The sequence below is a fragment of the Dama dama genome, chromosome 8 (assembly GCF_033118175.1).
Source record: "Dama dama isolate Ldn47 chromosome 8, ASM3311817v1, whole genome shotgun sequence".
Classification (NCBI taxonomy): Eukaryota; Metazoa; Chordata; class Mammalia; order Artiodactyla; family Cervidae; genus Dama; species Dama dama.
The window spans coordinates 37361478-37385704 of NC_083688.1; the positions used below are offsets into that span (position 1 = coordinate 37361478).

The 24227-nt window shown below is 40.5% G+C and overlaps 1 pseudogene; it reads left to right on the forward strand.

The window, feature by feature from the left end:
• The first annotated feature begins 1528 nt into the window (after window positions 1-1528).
• LOC133060511 (protein salvador homolog 1-like) lies at window positions 1529-24165 on the forward strand (annotated as a pseudogene).
• Window positions 24166-24227: the final 62 nt, after the last annotated feature.

Sequence of the window (24227 nt, forward strand, 5' to 3'; positions counted from 1 at the left end):
CCCATTGTATTCTCTGTATTTGTGGTAGATGCTTCAGAACCTGGAGAAAATTACTTCACTGCCCCAAAATGCTTTAGATCTACTCACCTAAAGTTCATGTTGTTTATTTGAAATGGGATCGGGTTTGTTTTAGGCTTAAATGCTTCTTTCTGGTATGTTTTCATATCTAAGTTATCCTAATCCCTTTCAGAAACAGACATGACATATCTTTGATATAAAATGCTGGGAGATGTGTCAAATGTACTTAAAATTCTTTATCTTTTAAAGAAAAAAGTCACTTTTTGTTCCCTTTATGCCATAGAAAATGAGCAGTATCCTTGAGAAGGAAGCCTAAAGCTCCCTGTGGTGTGTTAAATCATAAAGGTCATAAAGTATCTTCACCAACAAAAAGGGAGCCATAAAGTCTTTCTGAATGTGAGGACAAGAGTAGAGAGTGATTTGAATTGATTAAAGTGAGATATAGTAAATTCAATGATTTATGATGATCCATGGTTGCATCTGTTCCTATTACCTGCACTAGATTTTCATTACGTGGAGGTCACACATAGTAGCTATTCTCTTCCTGCCCTATAGGTAAGACCTAGGCAAGATTTCAGAGTAGATAATTTTTTCAGGTAGATATCTCCCCTTTCCTTTCAACAATCATATACTTAATACTGTCTCTTCCAGTTCCCACTTTCCTCACCAAATTATTTTTGATTATTAGTTTATTCTCCAACTCTCCCACTCAGGAATATTTTCATTTTTAAAGAATATTCTTGAAGAGGAAAGAACTTTCACAACCATGCATGTGTTCATGGCAAGAGGCTCCAGTTGTATCCGGCTCTTTACCCTATGGACTGTAACCTACCAGACTCTTCTGTCCATGGAATTCTTCAGGCAAGGATACTGGAGTGGTTGCTGTGCCCTGCTCCAGGGGATCTTCCTGACCCAGGGACCAAACCTGCCTCTCTTATATGTTTCCTGCATTGGCAGGCAGGTTCTTTACCACTAGCATCACCTGGGAAGCCCTTTTGATAACCATAAGTATGCATTTCTCCTAGAGGTCTAGTATTCTTCCAGAAGAATTTCTGATGATTTATTAAACTTTTAGGAATTTTCCTGAAGATTTGGTCCCATTCAAATTGGAGGGGAAATATTTTGCATTTTCTTGAACATATAGGTTTTTCTTTTAATTAACATCACTTAATTTTTTTTTTTAACAAAAACTATATTGCCCAATTTAATCACTCACCTAATTTGTCCCTCTCAGTCATCGGTACTGATGAATGTCATTTCTACATTGAATACAAAATCTGTCATCATGGACAATTATCAAAAGAATATGCCAAATGTTATAGCAGGGTTTCAAAAAAATGTAATTCCAGAAATACTTCTGAATAAAAATGTAAATAATCTCCCAGCAGGACTATTTGAAAAATCCAGCATTAATATCAGTGTTTAACTATTTTTAAGAAATATGAAGCACGTTATTATACAAATAAAAGTTTTGCAGGTATGAACTTTTGACATTTTTCTACTGTGGAACATGGACGTGCTTGGCCTGAGGCAAGTGAAGACACAGCACAGACATTATGATCAGATGATCCTTACTTTCTCTTGATTTCTCGTGGCTGCTTGGAAAACACAGGGCCTCACAGAAACCAATCTGCTACAGTCTCTCCTGGAATGGACTAAAGGAAGGAACTCAGGAGAGGTTCTCCACTGGCTGTAAGTTGTTTTTTTTTTTTTTTCATTTATTTTTATTAGTTGGAAGGCTAATTACTTTACAATATTGTAGTGGAAGTAAGCCAGAAAGATAAAGAACATTACAGCATACTAACACATATATATGGAATTTAGAAAGATGGTAATGATAACCCTATATGCAAAATAGAAAAAGAGACACAGATGGCCGTAAGTTTTGAAAGGGAAAATATATGTTGTCCGTTTCTTCACACTGGTTTAATTTCCTGATTAAAGATTTATTTATTTATTTTTAAAGAATGGGCTTCTGGCCCTTTCAAATCCTTCAGACTTTTTGAAAACTGACTGATGTCATTAGACAGTCAATCACAGACTCAGAAATTCAAAACTCAATGAGACATATACCAAAACTAATGTTTTAGAGGCTTAACTTTCATGTAAGATGCATTCAGTTGCAAGGGACAAAAAATCTGATCTAAAATGGCATTAAAAAAGGTAGGGAATCTTTGGTTTACAGCATACACCAGAGCCTGGTTCATGATCTTGGTTCATTCTTAACCAGCGAGGAATTGAAAGAAAGTTCAGTTCCTGCAAATTTTGAGTCTGTGGATCTGAGGATCTTTGACCATCATGGGTCGAACATGATCTCTCCAGTGTCTGGAATTTGGAAAAATGTAATTGTATTAAACGCAGGAGGACTTTCTCAGGGAGCTTAAGATAGAATCAGTTTTTCCCTTTCTCAGATACAATGCCTAGGACTCCGTGTAATAGAAATTCCTTCTCTAATTAGCTTAAACAATATGTAGTATGTAAGAATAGTAGGAAGTTCTGAGAAGGAGTCTCCAAGTATAGTTAAAATAGGACTCCTGCTTCTCTGCAGTTTCCTTGGCTCTGCCTGTCTCCATGCATTGGCTTTCATAAGATGGGATAGTTTCTGGACTTTTCAAGTACTGTTAGCCTACCCATGAAGTTTGAAGATAGCAAAAATAGCAACTTGAATGACCCAGAAGGGCAAAGAAAAAACTTCTATTCCCCAAATAAAGTTACATTTACTCAACATTTATTTAGTATGTTTGGGCCAATTTGGGTCATATGTCAACTTTCATCTCATATCAGTCTCCAGGAGAGTGCCGTGATCTGTCTGGTTGAAAGCTGAGTTCTGTTATTGGATAGGCAGGTAGGATTATTACAACTGGTCCAGGACTAGTAATCACCTTTGAGCTGAGATGGGATTACCTTTCCTGGGAATCATAGAGCACATAGAGAAGGTTGAGGACTTGAACAGGATTTGCATTTTGTAAGAAGGAAAGAGGTAATAGACAGAGGATATTTAGCTGTCAATGGTCAGGACATACCCACATTCAGAAAGGAAGAGACAGCAGTTGATGAGGAATATAGAGATAAATTATTCCTGTGACAATGTTTCTTCTTTTAACACTTGACTGACAATATGCATAAAACCTGACTGAATAAAATATGATCTCTCAGGAGTACCACTCTAGAAACCATCAGATTTCAATTTCAAAAACTATTCAAAGCAACCACTACTCGTATCTGGTTTCCATATTGGATAGAATTTGAGAATCTTGGTGACATTCAGTGATTTAGAGTTGACTTAGAGTGATTTAGATTTAATGTTGTTTAGAGTTCCAGAAGCTTCTGAATAAATTTCCAGTTTCTCTGCATCCAGTCAACTCTGATGCCCAGAGAGACCAACCTTCTCCTTTCACTGAATGAGTATTCTTTTATTCAGAACTTATTTCCTGGTTCCTAAAAGAGAAATTTCCATTTCGCACTAGCTTTTGTGCATCACAGTGCATTGACTGGCAATTTGCAAATAGCATTTGTAGCAAAGAAGACAAAACACCCAGAAGTTCATTTCTCAGTTCAGAGCAGATTTCAGTTCAGATGTCAACATCCACTTCCTGGCTCCCTCCCTTTTTCCATTGATCAGTTTCCTTTCTAAGAAAGGAAGACCACACCAGGACAAGTGAAGCTTTATAAATGGGTGATAAACCCTGACTGTATTTTGAGAATACTTTATAGGCTGAAATAATTTACTCACAGGGTTAAAATAGGAAGACCTTGTAATCTTATCAACATGTAATAGAGACAAAGTGGAATTCAGAGAACCAAGATTTTCTAAGTCACTTTAAAAAATTATTTTGTTAGTTAGAGATGACAAAATTAAGCTGTTATTTAGTGATGAGTAAATTTTGTTATGAGGCTTCCCTGGTGGCTCAGTGGTAAAGAATCCTCCTGCCAATGCAGGGGCCTCAGGAGACACAGGTTCAATCCCTGGGTTGGGAAGATCCCCTGGAGTAGGAAATGGCAACACACTCTAGTACAGAGGAGCCTGGCAGGCTACAGTCTATGGGGTCACAGAAGAGTTGCACATGACTTAACAACTAAGCAACAACAAATTGCATTTACTCATTTAGGTAAAACCAATCCAGTAATGGAAAGGTTAGAATGTTATATTTCTTTAATATAGTCAACTATTATCTCAAAAACAGTCCCTTTAAATTAAGAAAAGAAAGAAAATAAAACTAGCATTTATGATATTACATGCTAGCAGCTCAACTAGGTGCTTTGTCTTACATTTCTCAAAATCCTCATATGACTGATGAGTAAGTGGAAAGTTCTGAAATCCATGATTTTCCTAATGCTTTCAAAATAGTAATAGCCCATCATGAATCACTAGGTAGACAGAGCAATCAGTTTCTATGAGGAAAGGAAAAGACGGGCATAGTTACTGAACACCCAGTCTTGGCACTGTGCAAGGTGATTATCAATTGATAAAATATCTCACTCCATTTAACTGACAAAGTAAATTAATCGACTTTGAAAGATTTGATGATATGCCCAAAGCTCCAGGTCTGCACATGTAGAAACTGACTAACGTGGACGTATTCTTGTAGGAACTGAGCTGTTAGTAGTTGGGAATACCAGTTTTAACAAATACAGAGAACATGCACCCAATTAAAGAAAAAGGACATGAGAAAGGGGTAGCTTTTCCTTTCTTTCTTCTTCTCCTTTTTTTTTTTTTTTTAATTATTTGTTTATTTGTCTGTGCCAGGTCATTCTTAGTTGGGGCACGTGGGATCTTTGATCTTCGCTGCTGCCTGTGAACTCTTAGCCGTAGCGCATGGGATCTAGTTTCCTGACCAGGGACCAAACCTAGGCCCCCCTGCATTGGAAGTGCAGAGTCTTAGCCACTGTACTGCCAGACATGGAGTTCCACGGCATAGGTTTTCACATTAATTGAGGATGTGTGAGATCCTCTCCTACACTAATGGCTGTTGTGAGGACAACATTGCCTGTAGCCTGAGAGTTTCTGAAAATATAGTTTTGAAAATACTTCACGGTTGTCATTTTTCACAAAGTTGATATAAAAATTATAAAATAGTAAATAAACTCTGAACCTTGCTGACAAATCTACTCTTTCTGCACGCTCCCCTTCCCCTCTCTAAATTGATACTATAACTGATTTGGCTAACATCTGACATAAACATGTGAGTGCACATAATTCATACATGTGTATCAGTACTGAACCTCTTGTGTGAGAGGCACACTCCTTGTCAGGTTGAGAGATTATTAAATTCTTCAGTGTTTATTTTTCCTTTTAATTATTAAGTATGACACACAGCTCCTCTGCGGTCCAGGGCAAAGATTTTTCAGAAAGCCAATCAGTACATATAACTCTTGCAAAAGTAACTCTTTACCTTTCAAGTGCCATAAACAATTTATCACTTCATTTAGTCTTTTATCAAAATTATATTTTGCTTGACTGGAGAACTCCTTCAATCAGTCAGCCTGACAGGATCTTTCTCTGTGGCTACAAATGTGGCAGGGTAAAAAAAAAACAACTGCATGTCAAAACAAACATCCTGGAAGCTTTCTATTGGCCTCATCTTGTTAAAAACAACAACAAAAAAGTACTTGAACTGAGTTTTGAAAGAGCGTATGATTTGAAACAAACAAAAAATGTTTCTCTTTTTGGTATGTCTTTTTCTTTGCCTTTGACCAACTAGCATTCTGTTCACAAAGAACAGCATTCAGGTTTTCTATTGCACATGTTAATAAATATTTCATTATTTACTCAAATTCTCTAAGTTTTAGTTTTGAAATTCCATACAATGTTACTCTCATCCAGCTATTTGACAAATATATTCATGTGTTTCTGCAAAATATCAAGGCTTGCATCTTGAAGGGAAAATCTCTCCCTTTGAATTCCTCTATAACTGAGATGATTATAATTCAAATCCCTTATGATGATACAGTGGAGGTGACAAATAGATTCAAGGGATTAGATCTGGTAGAGTGCCTAAAAAACTATGGACAGAGGTTCTTAACATTGCGCACTAGGCAGTGACCAAAACCTTCCCAAATTAAAAAAATGCAAGAAGGCAAAGTGTTTGTCTGAGGAGGCTTTATAAATAGCTGAGAAAAGAGGAGGAGCCAAGATGACGGAGGAGTAGGACGGGGAGACCACTTTCTCTCCTACAAATTCATCAAAAGAATAACTGAACGCAGAGCAAACTTCACAAAACAACTTCTGATCACTAGCTGAGGTCATCAGGCGCCCAGAAAAGCAGCCCACTGTCTTCGAAAGGAGGTAGGACAAAATATAAAAGATAAAAAGTGAGACAAAAGAGCTAAGGACGGAGATCCGTCCCGGGAAGTCTTAGGCGGCATTGCTTGGGGTAGGGTCCGGGCCTGAGTGCCCTGAGGACAATCGGAGGGAGCTTCTGTGAGTTGCCAACTTGAACTGTGGGAGACCAAAAGAGAGAGAGAAAATTAACCGGCCTGAACACACTGCCGGCCGTTCGCAGAACAAAGAGACCGAGAGGGTCCAGAGAGGAGCTCGCAGGCTGCGGACCGGCCCAGCCCCGCCGGAGGCAGGAGGCAGGGGGGAGGGGAAGGTCGTGGCGAGACACAGGGCGCAGGCACCCGACCGGCGCGGGCGGGGACTGGGGCTGGGGACGCGGAGGGCAGAAGGCGCGCGCACCCGACTGGCGCCAGCGGAAACTGAGACTGGGTCTGCGGAGGATAGTGGGCGCGCCACACCTGGGGAGAGTGTGCCCACCAAGCCCCTGGCTGCCTGGACTGCTCTGACGGGGAAGGCACGGAGAGCAGGCGCAGCTTTTCGTTCTGCGCTTTTGTGGAACATCCGAGGGCTGGAACCTCGCGCAGCGCGGGGCGCGCTCCATATAGAACAGCCGGGAGCCTGAGCAGCGCAGACGGAGAAAGCAGCGTCAGCCTCTCCCGGCAGCGCCAGCCCCTCCCCGCAGCGCCAGCCCCTCCCCGCAGCGTCAGCCTCTCCCGGCAGCACCAGCCCCGCCCCGCAGTGCGACGGAACTAGCTACCTGAATAAGAGTCCACCTCCGCCCGCCTGTGTCAGGGCGGAAATGAGGCTCTGAAGAGACCGGCAAACAGAAGCCAAATAAACAAAGGAAACCGGATCAGAAGGGACTGGTGCAACAGATTAAAATCCCTGTAGAAAACACCAACTACACCGGAAGGGGCCTGTAGATATTGAGAAGTGTAAGCTGGGACGAGGAGCTATCTGAAACTGAGCCGAACCCACACTGACCGCAACAGCTCTAGAGAAATTCCTAGATATATTTTTACTTTTTTTTTTTTTTAAGTAAGGGGAAAAAAAAATTATTTTTTAATTTTTATTTTTTTCTCTTTTATTTTCCTTTAAAATTCGCTATTACTCCCCCATTACTCCTTAACTTTCCTTTCCATAGATTTTTACGATTATTTTATTAGGGAAAAAAATTTTTCTTTTTTTTTTTCTTTTTTCTTCTTTTTTTTCTTTCCTTTTTCTCTTCTAGTTTCTATTTGTCTTTTTCTCTTATTTCTTTTAAAGTCCTCTAGGACTCCTCTACTACTCCTTAATTTTCATTTTCGATACACTATAACCTTAAAAAAAAAAAAGAAGAGAAGCCCTATTTTTAACCGAAGATTATTCTCTCCCAATCTTGACTCTCCGTTTTCTACCTCAAAACACCTCTATTACCTCCTTTCTCCTTCTCTTCCCAATCCAATTCTGTGAATCTTTGTAGGTGTCTGGGCTATGGAGAACACTCTGGGAACAGACAGCTGCGTAGATCTGTCTCTCTCCTCTTGAGTCCCCCTTTTTCTCCTCCTGCTCATCTCGATCTCCCTCCTCCCTCTCCTCTTCTTCATGTAACTCTGTGAACCTCTCTGGGTGTCCCTAACGGGGGAGAACCTTCTCACCATTAACCTAGAAGTTTTCTTATCAGGGCTGTATAGTTGGAGAAGTCCTGAGACTACAGGAAGAATAAAACTTAAATCCAGAGGCAGGAGACTTAAGCCCAAAACCTGAGAACACCAGAAAACTCCTGACTACATGGAACTTTAAGTAATAAGTGACCGTCCAAAAGCCTCCATACCTACACTGAAACCAACCACCACCCAAGAGCCAATAAGTTTTAGAGCAAGACATACCAAGCAAATTCCCCAGCAACGCAGGAACATAGCCCTGAACATCAACATACAGGCTGCCCAAGGTCACACCTAACACATAGACCCATCTCAAAACTCATTACTGGGCACTCCATTGCTCTCCAAAGAGAAGAAATCAAGTTCCATGCACCAGAACACTGACGCAAGCTTCCCTAACCAGGAAACCTTGACAAGCCAATCGTCTAACCCCACCCACTGGGTAAATCCTCCACAATAAAAAGGAACCACAGACCTCCAGAATATAGAAAGCCCACTCCAGACACAGCAATCTAAACAAGATGAAAAGGCAAAGAAATACCCAACAGGTAAAGGAACATGAAAAATGCCCACCAAGTCAAACAAAAGAGGAGGAGATAGGGAATCTACCTGAAAAAGAATTTAGAATAATGATAATAAAAATGATCCAAAATCTTGAAAACAAAATGGAGTTACAGATAAATAGCCTGGAGACAAAGATTGAAAAGATACAAGAAATGTTTAATAAAGACCTGGAAGAAATAAAAAAAGAGTCAATTAAAAATGAATAATGCAATGAATGAGATCAAAAACACTTTGGAGGGAACCAAGAGTAGAATAACGGAGGCAGAAGATAGGATAAGTGAGGTAGAAGATAAAATGATGGAAATAAATGAAGCAGAGAGAAAAAAAGAAAAAAGGATCAAAAGAAATGAGGACAACCTCAGGGACCTCTGGGACAATGTTAAATACCCCAACATTCGAATCATAGGAGTCCCAGAAGAAGAAGACAAAAAGAAAGGCCATGAGAAAATACTCGAGGAGATAATAGCTGAAAACTTCCCTAAAATGGGGAAGGAAATAGCCACCCAAGTCCAAGAAACCCAGAGAGTCCCAAACAGGATAAACCCAAGGCAAAACACCCCAAGACACATATTAATCAAATTAACAAAGATCAAACACAAAGAACAAATATTAAAAGCAGCAAGAAAGAAACAACAAATAACACACAAAGGGATTCCCATAAGGATAACAGCTGATCTATCAATAGAAACCCTCCAGGCCAGAAGGGAATGGCAGGACTTACTGAAAGTAATGAAAGAGAATAACCTACAACCTAGATTACTGTATCCAGCAAAGATCTCATTCAGATATGAAGGAGAATTCAAAAGCTTTACAGATAAGCAAAAGCTGAGAGAATTCAGCACCACCAAACTAGCTCTTCAACAAATGCTAAAGGATCTTCTCTAGACAGGAAATGCAGAAAGGTTGTATAAACGTGAACCCAAAACAACAAAGTAAATGGCAACGGGACCACACCCATCAATAATTACCTTAAATGTAAATGGGTTGAATGCTCCAACCAAAAGACAAAGATTGGCTGAATGGATACAAAAACAAGACCCCTATATATGCTGTCTACAAGAGACCCACCTCAAAACAAGAGACACATACAGACTAAAAGTGAAGGGCTGGAAAAAAATATTTCACGCAAACGGAGACCAAAAGAAAGCAGGAGTTGCAATACTCATATCAGATAAAATAGACTTTCAAATAAAGGATGTGAAAAGAGACAAAGAAGGACACTACATAATGATCAAAGGATCAATCGAAGAAGAAGATATAACAATTATAAATATATATGCACCCAACATAGGAGCACCGCAATATGTACGGCAAACACTAACGAGTATGAAAGAGGAAATTAATAGTAACACAATAATAGTGGGAGACTTTAATACCCCACTCACAACTATGGATAGATCAACTAAACAGAAAATTAACAAGGAAACACAAACCTTAAATGACACAATGGACCAGCTAGACCTAATTGATATCTATAGGACATTTCACCCCAAAACAATCAATTTCACCTTTTTCTCAAGTGCACACGGAACCTTCTCCAGAATAGATCATATCCTGGGCCATAAATCTGGTCTTGGAAAATTCAAAAAAATTGAAATCATTCCAGTCATCTTTTCTGACCACAGTGCAGTAAGATTAGATCTCAATTACAGGAAAGAAATTGTTAAAAATTCAATCATATGGAGGCTAAATAACACACTTCTGAATAACCAACAAATCATAGAAGAAATCAAAAAAGAAATCAAAATATGTATAGAAATGAATGAAAATGAAAGTACAACAACCCAAAACCTATGGGACACTGTAAAAGCAGTGCTAAGGGGAAGGTTCATAGCATTACAGGCTTACATCAAGAAACAAGAAAAAAGCCAAATAAATAACCTAACTCTACACCTAAAGCAATTAGAGAAGGAAGAAATGAAGAACCCCAGGGTTAGCAGAAGGAAAGAAATCTTAAAAATCAGGGCAGAAAAAATGCAATAGAAACTAAAGAGACCATAGCAAAAATCAACAAAGCTAAAAGCTGCTTTTTGAAAAAATAAACAAAATTGACAAACCATTAGCAAGACTCATTAAGAAACAAAGAGAAAAGAACCAAATTAACAAAATTAGAAATGAAAATGGAGAGATCACAACAGACAACACTGAAATACAAAGGATCATAAGAGACTACTACCAGCAGCTCTATGCCAATAAAATGGACAACTTGGATGAAATGGACAAATTCTTAGAAAAGTATAACTTTCCAAAACTGAACCAGGAAGAAATAGAAGATCTTAACAGACGCATCACAAGCAAGGAAATCGAAACTGTAATCAAAAATCTTCCAGCAAACAAAAGCCCAGGACCAGATGGCTTCACAGCTGAATTCTACCAAAAATTTAGAGAAGAGCTAACACCTATCTTACTCAAACTCTTCCAGAAAATTGCAGATGAAGGTAAGCTTCCAAGCTCATTCTATGAGGCCACCATCACCCTAATTCCAAAACCAGACAAAGATGCCACAAAAAAAGAAAACTACAGGCCAATATCACTGATGAACATAGATGCAAAAATCCTTAACAAAATTCTAGCAAACAGAATCCAACAACATATTAAAAAAATCATACACCATGACCAAGTGGGCTTTATCCCAGGAATGCAAGGATTCTTTAATATCTGCAAATCAATCAATGTAATACACCACATTAACAAGTTGAAAGATAAAAACCATATGATTTTCTCAATAGATGCAGAGAAAGCCTTTGACAAAATTCAACACTCATTTATGATTAAAACTCTCCAAAAAGCAGGAATAGAAGGAACATACCTCAACATAATAAAAGCTATATATGACAAACCCACAGCAAGCATCACCCTCAATGGTGAAAAATTGAAGGCATTTCCCCTGAAATCAGGAACAAGACAAGGGTGCCCACTCCCACCACTACTATTCAACATAGTGTTGGAAGTTTTGGCCACAGCAATCAGAGCAGAGAAAGAAGTAAAAGGAATCCAGATAGGAAAAGAAGAAGTGAAACTCTCACTGTTTGCAGATGACATGATCCTCTACATAGAAAACCCTAAAGACTCTACCAGAAAATTACTAGAGCTAATCAATGAATATAGTAAAGTTGCAGGATATAAAATTAACACACAGAAATCCCTTGCATTCCTATACACTAACAATGAGAAAACAGAAAGAGAAATTAAGGAAACAATACCATTCACCATTGCAACAAAAAGAATAAAATACTTAGGAGTATATCTACCTAAAGAAACAAAGGACCTATACATAGAAAACTATAAAACACTGATGAAAGAAATCAAAGAGGACACAAACAGATGGAGAAACATACCGTGTTCATGGATTGGAAGAATCAATATTGTCAAAATGGCTATTCTACCCAAAGCAATCTATAGATTCAATGCAATCCCTATCAAGCTACCAACGGTATTTTTCACAGAACTAGACCAAAGAATTTCACAATTTGTATGGAAATACAAAAAACCTCGAATAGCCAAAGTAATCTTGAGAAAGAAGAATGGAACTGGAGGAATCAACCTGCCTGACTTCAGACTCTACTACAAAGCCACAGTCATCAAGACAGTATGGTACTGGCACAAAGACAGAAATATAGATCAGTGGGACAGAATAGAAAGCCCAGAGATAAATCCACGAACCTATGGACACCTTATCTTTGACAAAGGAGGCAAGGATATACAATGGAAAAAAGACAACCTCTTTAACAAGTGGTGCTGGGAAAACTGGTCAACCACTTGTAAAAGAATGAAACTAGAACACTTTCTAACACCATACACAAAAATAAACTCAAAATCAATTAAAGATCTAAATGTAAGACCAGAAACTATAAAACTCCTAGAGGAGAACATAGGCAAAACACTCTCCGACATAAATCACAGCAAGATCCTCTATGACCCACCTCCCAGAATATTGCAAGTAAAAGCAAAACTGAACAAATGGGACCTAATGAAACTTAAAAGCTTTTGCACTACAAAGGAAACTATAAGTAAGGTGAAAAGACAGCCCTCAGATTGGGAGAAAATAATAGCAAATGAAGAAACAGACAAAGGATTAATCTCAAAAATATACAAGCAACTCCTGCAGCTCAATTCCAGAAAAATAAATGACCCAATCAAAAATGGGCCAAAGAACTAAACAGACATTTCTCCAAAGAAGACATACAGATGGCTAACAAACACATGAAAAGATGCTCAACATCACTCATTATCAGAGAAATGCAAATCAAAACCACAATGAGGTACCATTACACGCCAGTCAGGATGGCTGCTATCCAAAAGTCTACAAGCAATAAATGCTGGAGAGGGTGTGGAGAAAAGGGAACCCTCTTACACTGTTGGTGGGAATGCAAACTAGTACAGCTGCTATGGAAAACAGTGTGGAGATTTCTTAAAAAACTGGAAATAGAACTGCCATATGACCCAGCAATCCCACTTCTCGGCATACACACAGAGGAAACCAGATCTGAAAGAGACACGTGCACCCCAATGTTCATCGCAGCACTGTTTATAATAGCCAGGACATGGAAGCAACCTAGATGCCCATCAGCAGATGAATGGATAAGGAAGCTGTGGTACATATACACCGTGGAATATTACTCAGCCATTAAAAAGATTTCATTTGAATCAGTCCTAATGAGATGGATGAAACTGGAGCCCATTATACAGAGTGAAGTAAGCCAGAAAGATAAAGAACGTTACAGCATACTAACACATATATATGGAATTTAGAAAGATGGTAACGATAACCCTATATGAAAACAGAAAAAGAGACACAGAAATACAGAACAGACTTTTGAACTCTGTGGGAGAATGTGAGGGTGGGATATTTCAAAAGAACAGCGTGTATACTATGTATGGTGAAACAGATCACCAGCCCACGTGGGATGCATGAGACAAGTGCTCCGGCCTGGTGCACTGGGAAGACCCAGAGGAATCGGGTGGAGAGGGAGGTGGGAGGGGGGATCGGGATGGGGAATACGTGTAAATCCATGGCTGATTCATATCAATGTATGACAAAACCCACTGAAATGATGTAAAGTAATTAGCTTCCAACTAATAAAAAAAAAAAAAAATTAAATTAAATTAAAAAAAAATAAATAAATAGCTGAGAAAAGAAGAGAAGTGGAAGACAAGGAAGTAGGGAAAGATATGCCCAACTGAATGCAGAGTTCCAGAGAATAGCAAGGAGAGACATGGAAGTCTTCTTAAGTGAACAACACTTTGGACAATGTGAACAATTTTCAAAGTGAAAATAGAGGAAAGTAATAGGATGGAAAAACTGAAAATCTCTTCAAGAAAATTGGAGATATCAAGGGAATATTTTGTCAGGGGAGCTTGTAATTTCCTCCGTTCTGTCTTGCCACAGCAGAACTTTGAAGGAATGGATAGACCAGTGGTATAGCTCCATGTTTCAGCTCAGTTTTATTTAGAAAGCAAAGGAAAATACATCCTCGAGGAGTGAGGGCAGGTCGACCCAAAAGACCCGAAGAGAAGAGAAGCCCCAGGCTCAATTTTGGTTCCTCCTTTTACATGTTCTTTCTCCTCCCCCTGGGCCTGCCCTTTGTAAAACTGGGCTAGCCAGGAGGGCTGTATGTTTTACCTGAGGTCCTCACTCTGGTCCTTTGACCTTCCTTTGTTCTATTTTCATGGGCTTTCCCCTTCTTTCTCTTTTAGCCACCACCATTTTGGACTCCTTTTTCCTATTCTAATTACCTAACACTCCCCCCTCAGAGGCCCAAGTCAAGGTCTCTCTAGCTACTTCCGGTTGAACTGGGACAGTGTGGGGCATTGGACCTCCCCCTCTTGCTAGTCTCAAGGCTCAGAGTCCCTTTAGTCGTGTCTGTCTAAAAGTGAGTGATATTTTCCATGGTCAGCTGTAATTTTATATATCCTTGTTAAACTGGCACTGCATGTTGTAGCCTGTTGATCTGGGCAGAGACAAAACGGGTTAGACCAATTGATAAGACATGCAGCAATCATAAGCAGCATTGATATGGTGATAACAAGGATTAGTAGGGGCATTAGTCAACTCCAAATCCCCCATTTTCAGGAGAAGGATCCCCCAGAGAGAGATTGTAGCCACCCTGAGAACTCTCCAGCTTGTTCTTTGAGGTCCTATAGGATATAGAATATTTTTCTTGAGGACTGTGAGACTTTTTTTTTTTTAACTTAACTGGAGGTATTTACCCGGAAACAGCATGTCTCATTCAAGATGGCTCAAGTCCCTCCTTGTTTGAGGATCAGGAGATCTATTTCCAGTCTATATTGGAATACAACCCCTGCCAAGTTGTGCTGGCTCTTTAGATCTGTCTGAGAAATCTTATCCCCAGAAACTTAATTTTGGTGGTGTTCATTAGAATGGCACTCATTTGTAGTTCTGAATAGGTATCTGAGATTTCCCAGGGGTTCAAAGGTGTATTGAGTGTCCTCTTCTGTTTTCTTTCATGGCTTGACTAATGAGTAGTGAATCCAGGAGTCATGTCCTAGTACCTTCACTGCTGTGGGGGTAGAAAATATTACAGGGTAGAGGCCCTTCTATGTGGGCTGGAGTTGAGCCTTTGAGGACTCATCTTTCTAGACTTTAATTAGGACTTGAGTCCCTGGAGCATGTAGTGGTGGCTCTTTAGAATCTTTTGAATCCTGGTTGACACCCCACAAGTGTATATCTTGTTGGAATTGCCCAATGGCCATGGTATAAGACCAGAGGGTCTGAGTCTCTGGATCTAGGAAGGGGTCATTGACATAAACAAAAGATTTCCCATATAGCATCTCATAAGGACTAAGACCAACCTGTTCCTTAGGGGCAATATGGGTGTGGAGGAGAGCTATTGGTAAAGCCACCTTCCATCCCAGGGAGATCTCCTGGGTTATCTTTTTTATTGCTGATTTTAAGAATTGGTTGGCTCTTTCTACTTTTCCTGAAGACTGAGACTTCCAGGCACAACGGAGATAATAAGTAATGCTCAGTGCTTTAGAGACCCCTTGGGTGACTTTAGAAGTAAATGATTTCCCATTGTCACTTTGTAATGACCTGGGCAGACCAAATCTTGGAATAATTTCATGGAGCAGTTCTTTTACCACCTCCTCAGCCTTCTCAGTCTGGGTGGGAAAGCCTTCAATCCATCCTGTGAATATATCTATCATGACTAGTAGGTATTATACACTTGAGAAACTGGCATCTGGGTGAAGTTCATCTGCCAGTCCTCTCCTGGGTAGGTCCCACGCCATTGGATGGGCTGGGCCAGCTGGGGACTTCGAGCTCCATGGGTGTTGTTTAACTGGCAAGTGGGACAAGAGGAGACCACTTGCCTTATAGTTGTTTGGAGGCCTGTTCCTCTAAAGGACCTTTCTAGTAATCCTTGGGGGCCTCTCCCCTAAATGAGTGATGGCATGTAAGGATTTAACCAACTTCCTTTGGAGATTCCCAGGCAGAAAAAGGAGTCCCTCCTTTTGGAACCACCCCATATGATCTTAAATGCCCTCACTCTTATTTTTAAGAGTCTCACCTTCAGAATAGGAAGGAGTTTCTGGCAAATTAGTCTGTGGAACTAGGGTGGCCACCCCTATTAGGTCATGGTCCTGTAACGCTGCTCTCTTAGCTGCCTGATCGGCCGCTTGGTTCCCTCGTGCCACTTCTGTGCTCCCTTTTGGTGTCTTTTACAATGGAAGACTGAAACTTCAGGGGGCAGATGGACTGCCTCCTAGAGCCTAAGGATTTTATCACCATATTTGACTGGGGATCCTCAGATGGTCAAGTGGCGTCTTTCTTTCCAAATAGCAGCATGTGCACGTAGCACCAGAAAGGCATACTTGGAGGCAGTGTAAATGGCTACTCTTTTGCCTTTTCCCAGCTCTAAAGCTAAATCAGGGCTATGGGCTCAGCTACTTGGACTGAAGTACCTGGTGGCAAAGGTTTAGCCTCCATGGTCTCGACATTGGATACTACTGCACATCCAGCTCCTCTTTTTCCATCCAAGACAAAGCTGCTTCCATCAGTGTACCAGGTTTCCTCACGATTGGTCAGAGGATCTTCTAACGGTCTCTCTTGGGGTTTTGTCCAGTGGTCCAAGGTTTCTAGGCAAGAGTGAAAGGGGAGAGAGCCCTCAGGAGTAGGCAGGAGGATAGCTGGGTTAAGAGCCTCACAAGGGGATATATTCAGGCCTGGATTTTGCATCAGCACTACTTGATATCTGAGGATCCTTTCATCAGACATACATAAGAGGTCTCTTCCATTCAGGAGTTGTTTCACTTGGTGGCTGGTGAAAACAGTTTGCCCCAAGAGAGAGAGTTTTAAAGCATCTTCTATCAGGAGTGGAATAGCTACAAGCTTTTGAAGGTAGGGAAAGATCTCTTCCCAATAAAGGAGGAGGACACTCAGGGATGACCAAAAACTAGTGGGAAAATATTTGTCCATCCCAGCAACAAAGACGTGCTTGGGTGAATATTTTTGTAATTGTTTTCCTGTAGCACCCAAAATAGTACAGGTTTGGGAGGAGAAGGCTCCGGAGTAGGAGATCAAGACAGAGTAGGCGGCCCCTGTGTCAACCAAGAAATTCTTGGACCTACATGCCACATCCAACTGCACCCTTGGCTCCAGCCCCGTGATGGTTATCTGTGACAAGCAGGCTGGCTGGAACAGGCTGCTTCAGTCGTGCTGAATCACCCTGAGGGAAGGCTTGGTGCTTGACCTTGAGCCTCTTGGGTACTGATGGCAGAGTATCGCCCAGCGTCCCAATTGATGGCATTTGTAGCAAGCCATTTTAGGGGACTTTTCATGGTTTGGACCCTCTTTGGCCCAATGTCCCACCTGTCTACAGATTAGGCATTTGCCTTGTGCTTTGTCCTTTAAGGACTTGGGGTTTGCCATAGGGCTTCCCTGGAGGCCAGCATCTCTGCATGCCTTGTCTCTTTCCTTTTCTCCCTTTCCTGGGCTTTGGCTTCCATCTCCTGTTCTCTGTTATAAAAGATATTGGTGGCTGGACTGTCTTACCTAAAGAGGCATCAGGATCCTGCTGCTGTAGCTTTTGTAACTTTATCCTGATGTCTGATGAACACTGGGACAGGAATTTGTCCTTTAAAATCACCTGTCCCTCATAAGAGTATAAGTGCAGACTGGTAAACTTTTGGAGGGCCTCTTTTAGACTTTCCAGAAAGGCAATGGGGTTCTCATTGGACTCCTGAGTTATTGCTGAGACCAGGTGCAGTCCCACAACTAATGCGCTTCCTTCTAATTCCATGGGTGGACTTCCTTAGTGATGAGTCTTTCTGAAGCTTATCCTAGCCAGTACTCTCACAATCTGAGATCCAGGAGTCCCTGGGTCAGGGTGCAGGTCCCCAGGCAGGCTGAGGCATGACGGCTTCCTGGAGATCAAATCCCTGGGCAGGCTGAGGCAGGTTGGCCTCCTGGGACCCCTGGACTGGCGGATGTGACAAGCTTCTGAGGACCAGATCTCTAGGCAGATCAACCTCCTGGGATCCCCAGGCTGGAGTTGGGTGTCCCCAAAGTACTGGGTAGTACTGGGTAGGATGAAGGGGTTGTAATCTTAACTTATTGCTGGTTTGTCCACTGCAGATGGGAACAGATACCATGATGTAAAGTAATTCAAGTCTATGCCCTGAGACTGGGAACCTGGTGAAACAGACATAAGCCTTATGCTCTTATTGTTCTGAAGGAATGTAAGTCACTGATTTCCTCCCCTAGTCTTTCATAAGAGCAGCTTAGGGTGTCTCCAGTGATAAACCTTTCACTGTCATAGACCCACTCTAGGTAATAACAGCAGTAATGACAAAGGAGTGGGTTATCTGGTCCTGTTAGGGGCATTAAGAGTACTTTAATAATAAGTGAGGTGGAGCAATGTTGCCTACTAGGGGGCAGGGTCCTGGTTGTAGGAGTTAGTGGCTTAAGAACCAATTGAGAAGAGGCAACAGACCAAATGTTCCATAAAAGTGGAGTGGAGATTTGATCCAGGGGAATGTTTGTAACTTTAGGAGAAGGGTGGCAAGGGCTTGGGCCCAAATGGCCTGCAGGGATAACTCCCGAAGTGGCAAACATTATCCCTGGAAGCCCAATTGCCCTTGAAGGGATGCCAGCAGATGGGCTTCTAGCAGGCATTGTGTGCCTGTCATCTGCCCTAGCAGGTTCACTGAGAAATGCTGTTGTTGCACAAGTGGTAGGAATCACAGAAGATGAAGGCCTGAATATCTAGGGGGATTGGATATGATACGGTATTTCCCTCCCAAGAACCAGCTATTTTCTGGTTGTCCCTCCAGAGGATTGTAGCGGCAACACTGTGGGCCCAGACGGGGCTTGGGAAAAGCAAGAAATAGGAGGGAAGGGGGAAGGGCACAACTTTTAAAAGAATGATATACCCCAAGGGCATAACATAAACTGATTAAAATCAAATGGGCCCAAGATGCCTATTCAAATTCAACTAAACCTTGATCCTCAATCTGCAAACTAAATGACACACCCAGAGGTGCCAGGCCAGTTCCAGTTCAGTTCAGTTCAGTTGCTCAGTCATGTCCAACTCTTTGTGACCCCGTGGACTGCAGCACACCAGGCCTCCCTATCCATCACCAACTCCCGGAGTTTACCTAAACTCATGTCCATTGAGTTGGTGATGCCATCCAACCATCTCATCCTCTGTCATCCCCTTCTCCTCCTGCCTTCAATCTTTCCCAATATCAGGGGAAGGAGTCAGTTCTTTCTTTTCAAATGAGTCAGTTCTTCACTTCAGGTGGCCAAAGTATTGGAGTTTCAGCTTCAACATCAGTCCTTCCAATGAATATTCAGGACTGATTTCCTTTAGGATGGGCTGGTTGGATCTCCTTGCTATCCAAGGGACTCTTGGACATAGTTAGACAACAGTTAGAACCAGACTTGGAACAATAGACTGTTTCAAAATCAGGAAAGGAGTACATCAAGGCTGTATATTGTGACCCTGCTTGTTTAACTTCTATGCAGAGCACATCATGGGAAATGCTGGGCAGAATGAAGCACAAGCTGGAATCAAGATTGCTGGGAGAAATATCAACAACTTCAGATTTGCAGATGATACGACTCTAATGGCAGAAAGTGAAGAGAAACTAAAGAGCCTTTTGTTGAGGCTGATAGAGAAGAGTGAAAAAGCTCCACATTCACAAAAGCTAAGATCATGGCATTAGATCCCATCACGTCATGAGAAATGGAAGGGGGAAAGGTGGAAATAGTTGCAGATTTTATTTTCTTGGCCTCCAAAATCTCTGTGGTTGGTGACTGCAGCCATGAAATAAAAAGATGCTTGCTCCTTGGAAGGAAAGCTATTACAAACCTAGAAAGTGAAAGTGAAAGTGAAGTCACTCAGTCATGTCTCTTTGCAACCCCATGGACTGTAGCCCACCAGGCTCCTCCATCCATGGGATTTTCCAGGCAAGAGTACTGGAGTGGGCTGCCATTGCCTTCTCCGATAGCAGGCTGCTAAAAAGAGAAAGGAAATGTAGCTTAAGAGAATATTTGCATGAGTGAAACATAGGTTCTGAGTCTTTGGCGAAGGACTTGAAGAAAGAGTCCAGGGTAAATACATAGTTCATTAACATAGGTTAAGAAAAACTTTTCCTTAAGAAAAACATTTCCATGAGAAAAATGCGTTGGTTAATTCAAGATTTGAGAAAAGTTAAGTTCAGGTGTAACCAGATGTCGTCATGGCAACACAGAACTTTAAGAGAAACCTCCTTTTAAATTTGTATAGAGAAGGGGAAGAAATCTGACACTTGTAGTTTGTTTCCTCCTGCTGCTTATGAGAGAGATTAAAAAATGTCTGACACTTGCAGCCTATTTCCTCCATTTGAAGACCTCTAGCCTTCCTGTCATCAGGATCTTTAATAAGGAAGGAAACATCTAGGATCCCTCTTGTTTTATTACCCTTCCTCTAGTACCATATATACATCCTTTAAATTTCAGGGATTAATAAATTAAACTCCATCTTATCTGATTTTTTCCGATGAAAAAACATATAGTAAACATATAGATGGAGAAAAAAACACTGAATGAGAACTGGTGTCCTCTTGCTGAACATTTGCAATCTGAATTCTATGCACAATATATAACCTTTTAAAAAACAGAATTGTGCCACCTCTTCAGTTCAGTTCAGTTCAGTCACTCAGCTATGTTCGACTCTGTGAGAGCCTGGGGCCTCGTGGTCAAGGTTGTTTTTGGTTTTCTTTTGGGAAAGAAAGAAAACCAAAAACGAAGTGTCCAAACTGGCTGAAATACAGGGGAAGTATGTGAAGAAGGAGACATCACCTCTGCTGCGGAATCTTATGCCTTCATTTATCCGGCATGGCCCAACAATTCCAAGATGAACTGACATCTGTCTTCCAGATTCAAGTGCTAATGCCTTTTCAGCTACTGGAGATGGAATAGTTTCAAGAAACCATAGTTTCCTTAGAACTCCAATTCAAAGAACACCTCATGAAATAAAGAGAAAAGAAAGCAACAGATTATCTGCACTTTCTTACCTTGCCAGGAGGCTAGCAGATGTCCCTAGGGAATATGGCTCTTCTCAATCATTTTTAACAGAAGTCAACTTTATTTCAAAAAATGGAGACTCTGGTTCCAAATGTTATTACTCAGATAATTACTTTGATGGTCAGAGGAGGCACCCACTTGGAGATCCTACACACAAAGACCATAGGTATTATGAATACTACCATGGTATCTTCTAAAGAATGCCACTGAATCAGGGGAGGCATGCTTCAGCCCAGTTCTCAGGTCAAACAACAGGGAGGGAACACAGTCCCACCCATCAACAGAAAATTGGATTAAAGATTTACTGAGCATGGCCCCGCCCATCAGAACAAGACCCAGTTTCCCCCGCAGTCAGTCTCTCCCTTCAGGAAGCTTCCATAAGCTCTTATCCTTCTCCATCAGAGGGCAGACAGAATGAAAACCACAGTCACAGAAAACTAATTAAATCAATCACATGGACCACAGCCTTGTACCACCTCTATTCAGCTCTAATTCCTCTTGATATTCCAGCACTGGATGATGCGGCTTCTAGAATGAATGTTCAACTCTTCTTTCTCACTTTCCATTGTACTTACCATTTTTAAAAATCTCAAAAACCACTACAGTATTGTAAAGTAATTAGCCTCCAACTAATAAAAATAAATGAAAAAAAAAACTCTTTAGCAGATTGCTGTCTTTTTCTCATCATTATAGCTCTTAAAAAACTGGTTGTTCTCCTAAATAGTAGTAGCCTGTGATCTTGCTCCATAATGGTTAATGTATTGATTTGGCCAGAGTAGTTAAAGAGTCAAAGATGATTATTTTTAGCCAGTTATTTTTCAAGCTCTTTATAAAATCTATAACATCGTCAACAGTGTTTGAAAAGGTTTAGGGAGGCAAACATGGCAGCTTCCAGAATGAAAATGCTACAATTGAAGGGCCATCCTGGACAGGGAGAGGGAAAGGAAAGAAAATTAGCTGAGGAAAGAAGGGACTTTTATCTGAAGAAGGTAGGATCATTCTCATTTGTTGCTGAAACTTCAATTCAGTGTAGTTAATGGAACGAACCTATTATAAGACAGGATGGGGGCCCACTCCCCCATGCCCTCAATCAGCGATAGGTGGAAATTATAATTTCATTGAGTATCTCCTCATAAGGCAGTGGATATTCAATGACTATGTAAAGCTTAACCATGTTCTCTGCCATCTCCTAACTGTGAGGTTTTCATATAACTCAAGTTTCAGGTTGAGCTGTATCTGAATACAAATTACAACTCATCTTTTTAGCCTGAAAGTCTGATCAACAGAATTGTAGTAAGAGGCATAAATGTAATTTTTCTGAAACAGTTAAATCAAACAAATAAAATCAACTTTAATAAGAGATTTTATTAAATCTAATATATCCAAAATATTATATTTCAACATTAAATGAATTGGAAAAATATTCAGATATTTTGCATTCTAATGTCCATACTAAGTCTTTGAAATCTGGACTTAGCCAAATCAAGTCTTGCCAAATAGAGTCACATGATAGTGACTATGGTATTAGCACAGATCTGAATGTCCTTAGGGCTTCTTCAATATCTTGTAATGTGCATGTGTGTTAGGAAAGTAAACTGTTACATAATTTGACTACTATATTTAGGATTTCAGGAAGAACTTATTTCTTAACTGCTAGATAGTTTCAAGCAAAAAATGATTTGCAGTAGTTCTTTGCTAATCACGGCCACTCAACTCACCAAGAACTTATTTCAATAAGAGGTGCTATTTTCAAAATTAAGTCATACCCCTAAGCTGGGAAGTAATTTGTTTTTTTTCTCAATTACATGCCAGCATCTGAAATCAAGAAGTCTAGTATTTTCAACTGAAGAAAATTCAGTAGATAATAGAATACCTACTTAGATTACATTTGATAAAATTTATCTTCCTGCAAAGAAATTTTGAATTCAATTAAATGATTAGTTCCCATTTCTTCCTTAGTACTATGATTATTATCAAATGTTGATTCATGAGTGAGAGGTAATGAAAATTGATGCAAGTATGGGGACAATATCAGCCTAGCCAATAGTAGATTCAAGAACTTTGCATGGTTGCAAGGTATTTTCCTGATCACGTACGTTGTGCCTGAACTTCTGGCCCTCTGTGCTTGTTTTTATCGATGTGCACTGTCTGAATGTTTTGTATCTCCCCTAAGTAGAAAAGGAAATGTCAGCCCACTCCAGTACTATTGCCTGGAAAATCCCGTGGACGGAGGAGCCTGATAGACTACAGTCCCTGGGGTCACAAAGAGTCGGACACGACTGAGCGACTTCACTTCAAGTAGAAAAAAGTTTGGAAGAGACTGCTGGGCAGTTCATTAGGTAGCGCTTAGTTCCTATCCTTGTGCTCTGGATACACATATATTAACAAAACTATTCTGGTAGTCACATATATTTATACCAAAGATGTGTTAGACACATCTATCTCTATCTAACTCTGTCTCCCTCTGAGGCAATTGCACTTAGCCATCTTACTTAATGCGGTCTCCAAAAGGGAGTTCTACTAAGGAAAGAGTACTAAGAAGATGCCCAGATGTTTCACCTGCAAGCTTGCAGAACAGTTTCCTAAAAACTGTTATATGCAAAACTGAAATGTGTCAAGGATTTTTTTTTTTTTTTGATTCTTTCTTTTTTTTTTTTTTTTTTTGTGGGTTTTGTCATACATTGATATGAATCAGCCATGGATTTACACGTCTTCCCCATCCCAATCCCCGCTCCCACCTCCCTCTCCACCCGATTCCTCTCGAAACATCCCACCCTCGCCTTCTCCCACAGAGTTCAAAAGTCTGTTCTGTATTTCTGTGTCTCTTTTTCTGTTTTGCATATAGGGTTATCGTTACCATCTTTCTAAATAAGAGCTTATTTAATCCACCCCACAAACTTAAGAAATGAAGAGTAGCATTACACCAAATTTTGCAAATTAGGAAACTGAGGCACAGAAATGTGAAGCAACCTGCTGATCAACTAAAGCTCTTTAGTGGTTGTGGCACCAGGCATTCTGTCCTGAACCTGTCCTCTTTACCTCTACTCCACATCACCTTTCCGCTGATACTTGTTAAGAAAATCCATATTATTCCCAACTTTATTTTTGTTGCACCCTTTCAAGGAGCTTGAAAGGAAGAGAGAAACACATTATTGCATCAAGCACACAGGAAATATTTTATTAACTTTCATGT